A 10,587-nucleotide genomic window follows, 5' to 3' on the forward strand; every position below is an offset into this window, starting at 1 on the left:
TTATTCTACAGTGACTTGTTGGTAATAAATTAGAAAAATAAACGGACAGCACATTGGCATATCATGAACACTATATAATTCTCTTCTTCTTGTCAAAAGTTCACTTAGCTCTATTCAATTGCTTTAGCACCCCAGTGGCTCAGCGGTATGTCTGCGGACTTACAACGCTAAAACCCGTGTTTCGATACCCGTGATCGGCAGAGCACAGATAGCCCATTGTGTAGCTTTGTGCTTAATTCAAAACAACAACAGCTATACTCTATTTGCAGGCCTGGCATGGCCAAGCGTGTTAACGCGTCCGACTCGTAATCCGAGGGTTGTGGGTTCGAATCCCGGTCGCACCAAACATGCTCGCCCTTTCAGTCATGGGGGCGTTATAATGTGACGATCATTCCCACTATCCGTTGATAAAAGAGTACCCCAAGAGTTGGTGGTGGGTGGTGATAACTAGCTGCCTTCTCTGTGGTCTTACACTGATAAATTAGAGACGACTAGTGCAGATAGTCCTTGAGGAGCTTTCGAACTCCCTTTGACAAAATAAACTATGCCTCTTCCCTCTTTCAACATTATTAGTTTTCCTCTAATACAGTGGTTCTTAACCTGGGTTCAATCGAACCCCAGGGATTCGGTGAGTCAGTCTCAGGGGTTCAGTAGAGGTCAAGACACACATACTGTGTGTGTGTCTGTTCCGTTCACTCCAATCATATGATTCGTGACGTCATGCTCCACTTGGCCATCATTGGCTGCGGCTGATCACGTCACATCATTTGGCCTTAATATCTGTGCTGCAGGGAACTTCGTGCGCTTAGCAGTCGACTTGTGACTGTAGTAATCGTGCGTCATTTGTGATTTTTTTCCTAATCTTTCAATCCCTTCATACTAACTATGTCGAACAAAAACGAAAAGTGGTCGGACGAATACGTACAATATGGATTCACGTGTATAACGGAAAATGATGGGAGTCAGCGTCCTCAATACATGATTTACAATGCCAAGTTGAGCAATTCTAGTCTAGCACCTGCAAAACTAAGAGAACACTTCCTACAACTGCATGGAGATGGGAAATACAAGAACATAACGCTTGTTGAATTCAAGGTAAAGAGAGCCAAGTTCGATGAAAAGGCTACTTTGCCTGTTCTCGGCTTTGTATCCATCGACAAACCGATCTTCACAGCATCGTACGAAGTTGCGTACTTGATTGCAAAGCAGGGCAAACCACACATCATTGATGAAACACTCGTAAAACCAGCTGCGTTGAAGATGGCGAATATCATGCTGGGTAAAGCTGCTGAAAATAAGTTATCCCAAATTCCTCTTTCAAATGACACCATCAGCAGCAGAATAGATGACATGAGCGATGACATCTTGGCTCAAGTAGTTGCAGATCTGATTTCAAGCCCAGCAAAATTCAGCCTTCAACTCGACGAGACCACCGACGTTTCCAATCTGAGCCAGCCTGTTGTATGAAGAACGACGAGATTAAAGAAGATTTTTTTATTTTGTAAGCCTCTTACAACAACAACTAATGCAGCCGACGTGAAGAACGACGAGATTAAAGAAGATTTTTTTTATTTTGTAAGCCTCTTACAACAACAACTAATGCAGCCGACGTGAAGAAACTTGTGGATGACTTCTTCAGAGACAACGATTTTTCGTGGGATATGGTTTCTGCAGTTTGTTCGCACGGAGCTCCAGTCATGCTGGGACGAAACTCTGGTTTTGGTGCGCTGGTGAAAGCCGATGCACCACACATCATTGTAACGCACTGTGTTCTGCACAGGCATGCGTTGGCAACGAAAACATTGCCTTCAAAACTGGTAGAAGTATTAAACATTGTAGTGGAATGAGTGAACTTTGTGCGAAACAGTGCCCTGAAGTATCGCATCTTCAAAGAGCTGTGTAATGAAATGAGCTCTGAATCCGAGGTACTTCTGTACCATTCTAACGTTCGGTAGTTATCCCGGGGAAAGGTTCTGAATCGTGTTTTTGCCATGCGTGTGGAATTAGCCCTGTTTTTGCGAGAGCACCAACATTGTCATGCAGATTGCTTCGAAAAATCTGAGTTCATTCTCATTTTGACGTACATGGCCGATATCTTCATTGTTCTCAATCAACAGATGCAGGGCGGTGGAGTCAACATCATCGAAGTGGAGGAAAACCTGAAGGCTTTCAAAAAAAAGTTACCGTTATGGAAACGATGAGCAGAGAATGATAACTTTGCAAATTTTCCCCTGCTGGACGACTGTGTAAGTAAGATCGAAGATGTGTCTCAAATCGGAGACATTTCTGTATCCGGGGAACTGAAGCAAGCAATTGCCATGCACTTAGATGAGCTCGCAAAGTCTCTCGACGGATACTTCCCCATCAGAGAGTCACATCCAGCATGGGTGAGACAGCCGTTTACGTTTAGTGTTGCGACAGCAGATGTCAATGATGAATACCTCGACGAAATCATTGAACTTCAGCAGAGCCAGGTTCAACAGCAACTTTTCAGGACAACAACGTTTTGATGTCACCAAATCGTAGCGTACCCTCTTATTGCTAAGAAAGCCCTTGAGATACTCATACCGTTCGTTACAACGTATCTTTGCGAACAATCCTTTTCGAGGATGGTAAACATAAAAACGAAGAAAAGGAAGAGACTTTGTTGCAAAATGATATGAGAGTGGCACTTGCCAAGGTGGAGCCGTGCATTTCTGAACTTGTCTCTGAAAGACAACAGCAAAAGTCACATTGATTTGCAATATTCATTGAGTTATGTTTTTGTGTGAAATTCATGTTTTGTTGGTTTTGTTCTTTGAACACAGTGATATTGTGTGCAACTGATGCATGGTTCATTTTGTGCACTAATAAGATATCTACTTATGTTTTGAATTTGAAAAAAATCATATTTTATTTTTACAATTATGAACATGCTCGCCCTCCCAGCCGTGGGGACGTTATAATGTGACGGTCAATCCCACTATTCGTTGGTAAAAGAGTAGCCCAAGAGTTGGCGGTGGGTGGTGATGACTAGCTGCCTTCCTTCTAGTCTTACACTGCTAAATTAGGGACGGCTAGCACAGATAGCCCTCGAGTAGCTTTGTGCGAAATTCCAAAACAAACAAACAAAACCAATTATGAATGGTTCAGTGAATGCAAGTACGAAACTTCCGGGGTTCAGTACCTCCAACAAGGTTAAGAACCACTGCTCTAATATATATCAACCATTGGGCCTGTATTAACCGTTAGGCTTTCCTTCTCTGTACGAACGTTCCTTCTTCGTGGCTTTACTTTGTTTCTCGTCTGCTCTCTCTTTCTCTGTTTGCTTTTTCCACTCATCTCACACTAATTATACTTTTATTGCTTAATGTTCTGCTCTCTCTATCATCAACGTCTTCTGTGGCAGAGTGTCTTCGTATTTCGCTTTTTTATATATTGATTCCTGTCATGGTCAGGTAGTTAAAGCACTCGACTCGTAATCCGAGGGTCGTGGGACCGAATCCCCGTCACATCAAACATGCTCGCCCTTTCAGCCGTGGGGGTGTTATAACGTAACAGTCAATTTAACTATTCGGTGGTAAAATAGTAGCTCAAGAGTTGATGGTGAATGGTGATGTCTAGCTGCCTTCTCTCTAGTCTTACACTGTTAAATTAGGGACGACTAACCCAAATAGCCCTCGTGTAGTTTCGCGCAAAATTCAAAACAAATAAACTAAACACTCGGAAAAAACATTTCAGAAATAAGGAGTTATCGTGGGCAAATCATGGAAAGGGCTAATGCCGAAATGCTCGAAACTGTGCATTATGGGAAAACAAGCGTAAATTTCACCGTCCCATGTCTTGTTGTTGAAACCAGAATAGTATTTTTGTTACATTTGAGAGCCATTGTCTGTCTTTTTATTTATATTTTCAACAAACTATTTATCAATTTTGTAAATAAAAATACCAGAAATGGACAACAGATATTGTAATTGGACAAAATCTTTTGTTCTATCATTAATGTGTGAATAATACTACGACGTTCCACCTAATTCATTATTCGATTCTATTTTGCAAACCAGTTGTTTACTGATTATATACTCGTGTGTGTTACATATTTCTTTTCTTTTTTCACCAGATGTGACTTACCTTTGCTTGTTCATCTCTATTGTTGGGCATTTCTTAACATTGCTATCTATGAATCCTAGATAAATTGCTCAAACATCGTATCTCAAAACAGCTACAAATAAATGTGGCATGGTATTATAATACTTAAAGTCTATTCACAAATATTCAGTACAAAATTAATAAGCAAGTTATAAAAAAACAGGTATGTTGAACTGTTAAAGTAAGAAAGCATATTATCCTAATATAATAATAAGTTGGCAAACAACGATTTATAAACATAATAAAGTGATTTATTTCAGGGCTAATCTACTACATGATTCGATGTAGTACGTTCCCCCCCCCAGAAAAATTACTTCATTATGCTTATAAATCATTGTTTGTTAACTTATTATTATATTGAAATGTTACTTTGAAAACATTCGGAAAGGTTGATTGATATTTAATTATTATTTCTCATGTATTTTTGCCAAAGTTCAATTGCAAATGTTTTTCCATTGCTGTTCATTTACCTACGTTGCCTTCACCATGTCTCAGGAATGGTAAACACATATAAAAGTACAGTTTGTTTTTGGATAGTTTTATATTAATTTTTCATAATGCGAATAAATATGTCTAATAATGACACAATCATAATGTTTCTATTAACAAGCTCTCTCTCTTTTCTTCTCTTCTTACATGTGACACGCTTACTACTCCTGTAGGAAAGAACGAAATGTCACAGAAAATATCTCCAGAAAGTTTTGTCTTGATGTTAGATTTGTTATCAACTGCTTTACTAGTGTTGTTTAATTTGTATATATATTTTCGTAGTGCTTGTCTTGATCTAAAATATATAATTTTTTATGAAGTTTTCAATAAATATTGATGTAAATAGATGTGAAAATAAGTTAATATCTAAGATACGCCTAACGATTGACTTACAGCTGGAGCCTTGTAGACTTTAAAACGCATTGTAGATGTATTAAGTTATTGATTACAGAATGTATGACAACATAAGAATAGCAGAAAATACATGAACAAAAAAAAAAAAGTAATGCAATTAATATTCTAGTTACTTATAAAGTTTCCTACGTATGGAGACTGACCATGTTATATTCTAAAGATTTTGTAGTCTCACCACGAAGTTACATTCCATATAACCACATATGGTCATGCATCATTTTGACATCTAGCAGAAACCACTTCTAACATTGAAGTCTTCTTCTATTACTGCACAACAGATGGCAATATTGTATTTATAATTTCGGTCACATAGATAGAGAGATATATAGACGACCACACCATTGCTCCATTATAACAAGATACAGCAAGATAGTCATACAGCGTAGTTGTCATGATGTATTCCAAGTGTTTATTTGAGTATTACAATATCACAGAGATCCATATGCACTGTATCTGTCGATTTCACAAGTATTTCTCTGTATGAAATGGCACGAATACCCCTTTCACTTTCAAGTTGGTGGATGTACGCAGTGGTTGAATCGGTTATTAAAGCATTTTAGTAAACATGACTTGTGTTACTTTTCCAAACAGATATCCTTCCTGAATAAGTTGTATATCGTTTTTTGAGAAACGTGGATGGCTGTTGTCACTGATCTTCATGTTTGTACATTCTTACCTTTTACTAGATGCTTTGCTTATCACAGCTGGGGTACAATCTGTTGGTTGTCTTCTTCTGAGTCCCCAAAGTAATCAGATTTCTTTGAAATAGATTTTTACGACTTAGAAAATTTAAATTCACAATCGTAACAATTCTTTCTGATCTGAGTGTATAAATATCTTGCGCTGTGAAGAGTTGTTACCTACCCTTCTCAACTCTGTAATAGCTAGAATGTTTTACCTGAAGCACATTTCAATTTTGAAAAATACCGAAATTAAAGCGGTCAAAGAGAAGAAACACCCCGAAATTCATAATAAAATTCACTGCCCTTACCATCGTGGCCCGACATGGCCAGGTGGTTAAGGCGTGCGACTCGTAATCTGAGGGTCGCGGGTTCGCATCCCCGCCGCACCAAACATGCTCGCCTTTTCAGCCGTGGGGGCGTTATAATGTGACGGCCAATCCCACTATTCGTTGGCAAAAGAATACCACAAGAGTTGGCGGTAAGTGGTGATTACAAGCTGCCTTCCCTCTAGTCTTACGCACATATAGTCCTTTGTGTATTCTTCCGCCTCATAACAACCAAACCAATAGCTATAAAAAAACAGGCCACAACTAGCATAAATTGGATATATTGAGTGAATAATGCTGAAAGAAATAAAGTGTCGTTTGAAGAAGAAACGTAAATGATATTTATTACATGAATGAATTTTCCACTGAAGGTGCTTTAGATATTTCGACTCACATTCTGAGTACTAGGTGTTTTAAACGTAACCACTGGGAATTATACAATGAAAGTTTTGTTGTTTTTATTTAATTTCGCGCAAAGCTACACGAGGGCAATCTGCGTTATCCGTCCCTAATTTGGCAGTGTGAGACTAGAAGGAAGGCACTAGTCATCACCACTAACCGCCAACACTTGGGTTTCCATTTTACTAAAGAATAATGGGATTGATCGAACATTATAACGCCTCCCACGGGTGAAAGGGCAAACATGTTTGGTATGACGGGTATTCGAACCCTCGTCACTTATTTACGAGTCTAGTATATAAACCAACTGGCGATGCCAGCGCAAGAAACCATGGACACATGTAATCTGTGTCAATTATGAGTGCGTGGTGATGTGATGTACTGAATGTAGTTATCAGCATGTAATGTAGCAAGTGATATCCGGAGTTCTAAAGCATGATGTTATCCTGGAAGGTTTCAAACTAGTGGGATGAAAGCAACTCAGTTACGGTTGGACAAAGTCTTTTCAAAAATTGTGCTTCAACAAGTTAGTCCAATAACGAACGAGTCATAACAATTCAGAAAAGTATGAAAACACATACGTGACGACAAGTTGTGTCCTTATTTTACTGACGAACATCTTATGTACTTGTTTGACGAGGGATTAGAGGAAGACACCGAAGTGTCAAAGACAAATTATATCACTGTCTTATTCCCACAGAGTATGAATTAAAGAAACAAGAAATACTTATCTGGCTAGATAAGTAAGCGCCAGATCTAGATACGAGATAGAACTTCAAGTGTCAGCTAACGATGATCCCCAGTTGCTGTGAGTGAGATGAAACCTGATCGTATAGCGACAGGACAGCCCACGATAATAGTATCAGTGATTAAAAGAAAGTGGAGTGGCAGTATTCATTTTCAAACTTATTGTGTGGTATTTCACAGTACGATACATGCATATATCATGTGATTACCACTGATAAATTATGGTGACTGGAGTGAGTAGATGTATCCCATCAGAAATTTGCCCTAATGAAAATAGTTGTAAGAAGTTCGAAAAATCAGCTGAAAGGGTATTGCAGCCCTTCCTTTCCGAGCTATTAAGCAAAATATCATTCAAAAATTTCCATTAGATATCGAGTGACATCTGTTTGATTATCGTCATAAGCTAGGATGATTTGTTATTCGTAAGATTAACGGGACTAAAAAACTATCGAAAAGAATTTTACAATAAGAGATATCTAAGATATTGAGTGATAAATGATCGATTTTTATAAGCCAGGAAGGCTATGTGGTTGAAAAAATAAATCATCGACTGAAAGGGACTTATGCCTCTTGGTTTCCCGACTATTAAGTAGTTTTCCGAGGTAAAATGTCATGGAATGTTTCGAAATAACCGCTCATTCGATCCAGCTGAGTTGTGAAAGTTATACAGAGCATAACATTCAACCCTCACTGGACTTCTTTTTGTACTCTCAACTGTGAATATAACTTCTATATGTGCAGTGAAGGAGTTGTGTTTTCTTTTAGTGTATATTCATATACACTTCAGTAGCAGCATAAATATTAATTGAACTGGCATGGCCAGGTGGTTATGCTCTCTCTCCGCCATCTTGATTCGATCGAACTCCTACGTTCGCTATTCTCTGAAACTACTTCACAACTCCAGTATCAATCGAGTAAAATAAAAACAAGCCAGACCGAATATTTAATTCAAATTCTCAATGTTTCAACAAAAATTTTATCGCGAGCGGGGCGAAGGGGGATATCAGTTTCCCTGAACACCCCAGTTGGGAAATCAATCTTCCTGTAAAACTAAACCCCTGCCATGATATTTTTTTTTGGCCAGGTGGTTAAGGCGTTCGATTCGTAATCTGAGGGTCGCGGGTTTGAATCCCAGTAACTCCAAATATGCTCACCCTTTCAGCCGTGGAGGCGTTATTATGTGACGGTCAATCCCACTATTCGTTGCTAAAAGAGTAGCCCAAGAGTTGGCGGTGGGTGGTAATGACTAGCTGCCAAACAAACGGAATGTTCAAAGCCTCATCTAACCTTTTCAACAAATATTTAGATAAAAAATTGATTATGCTTTTACGTCTATGAGATAGTCCTCGTGTAGTTTTGAGCGAAATATCAAAACAAACAGAAAAACAAATCTCTAAGGAAATCTTTTAATGAAGGTTGAAAATAAAACCAAGAATATCTCGGCTGAATTTTTGTTGTTGTTGTCATTTTTATAATTTTATAAGTGACGCTTAGACCACCACTCTGTGCTTAAAGCTCTTTAAATTGTTTTCGTTACTTGATAGTAAAGTGTGTGTCAGTATGTTGTGTTTTGACTTCGTTGGATTAGCGGTAAGTTCTCGGATTTGCAACATTAGAATGGTGTGTTCGATTCTTTGAAGAAGACAGAATATTTGTTGGACGAATAGGCATAGGCATGGAACAATTCGGGCAAAAGGCGAAGTAAAGTTAGATTTGGAAGAAGATTTCTGAAATAAAAAACTGCTTGGAAGTATGCGAAGTGCTGCACCGTATAATTAAATACCTATTCAATGAGTACGTGTTTAATAGAAGCTTTTTGAGCCCGTGACTAAACAAAATATAAAAGGAAATGCATGTGCTAGAGGTTCGATGATCATGTGTTGTGAAACTGGTCACAGTTGGATTCAACTAGTAATTACTGACAACGCCGATCATTCAAAATATTTGTGTAATATACATGGCAAGAGTAAAACTGTTGAATGTGTTTATTTATGAAATTATACTTAATGTCTAATCTGGCCACATAAAAGCCGTGGGAGCGTTATAATGTGACGGTCAATCCAACTATTCGTTGATAAAAGAGTAGCTCAACAGTTGGCGGTGGGTGGTGATGACTAGTTGTCTTCCCTCTAGTCTTACACTTCTAAATTAGGGACGGCTAGCGCAGCTAGCCCTTGTATAGCTTTGCGCGAAATTTAAAAACAAACAAACAAGCTCTCAGTCATTTTTCATTGGTTTGGTGTGTGGAAAATTTCATGTTCAGTGACACCTGCAATAGTAACATCATGTCGCCTGCTGAGTCATTCCGAGTTGTTTGATAATTTCTCTATTCAATTCAAACAAATTGTATCTATTGGTTCATGGTCCCAGGGATTTAAATTACTGAATACAAGTGTTAAAAAAGTACAGAAAAATGAAAACAATGAAATTAGAGCGTTCTAAAAATATATATTAGAACTGGAACAACGTAAAAAAATTGGAACATCTGGTCACCATAGATATAACCTAATTCTGTAATCATAATCACAGCCATATCCAGTCGTTTTTGCACCCTGTGTAATTTTCCAGTGTGTTATGTTCTCCATGAATTATTGAATAACAGGCTAAGTTCTCGAACTGCGCCCTAGGCAAATGCCCCTCCTGCCTTACCATAGCTGCAGCTCTGATGACGATTTGTCAACTTAACAGGAAAACTTAATATAATTGCATTAAATGTCAATAATACTAAATTGGATGGAGCAATTATTGCAAACAATATTGTTTCAATACGTTTGATTTGAAAGTCGATATATAGCTTTAAAGCAGCTAAAAGAACATCACATCAACCCCAACGGTTCAGCTCTCAGACTGGGGACTCATAACGCTAACACGACCATGTATTTAGGGCGTTCGGCTCATAATCTGAGGGTTGTGGGTTCGAATCCCCGTCACACCAAACATACTCGCCTTTCAGCTGTGAGGGCGTTATAATGTTACAGTTAATCCCATTATTCTTTGGTAAAAGAGTAGCCCAATAGTTGGTGGTGGGTGGTCATGACTAGCTGCCTTCCTTCTAGTCTTACACTGCTATATTAGGGACTGCTAGCGCAGATAGCCTTCGTGTAGCTTTGCTCGAAATTTCAAAGGCAAACATAACGCTAAAAAACAAACAAGCACACAAACAAACCAGGTTTCGATACTCCTGGTGGGCACAGTACAGATAACTCATTGTGTAGCTTTGTGCTTAAATATAAACAAACATCAAATCATCAGAAATGACACTGAAATTTAAGCATATCATTGTACTGAAAGTTTACACGTATACTCTAAGTAATAGAATTAGTAAACAAGTGAACGAAGAAAATGAACTATGCATTTTAATCAGTAGTGTTCTGTTAACTGATGGAGCACATCCAGAATTT

This window comes from Tachypleus tridentatus, chromosome 12, assembly GCF_004210375.1.
Source record: "Tachypleus tridentatus isolate NWPU-2018 chromosome 12, ASM421037v1, whole genome shotgun sequence".
NCBI classification, from domain to species: domain Eukaryota; kingdom Metazoa; phylum Arthropoda; class Merostomata; order Xiphosura; family Limulidae; genus Tachypleus; species Tachypleus tridentatus.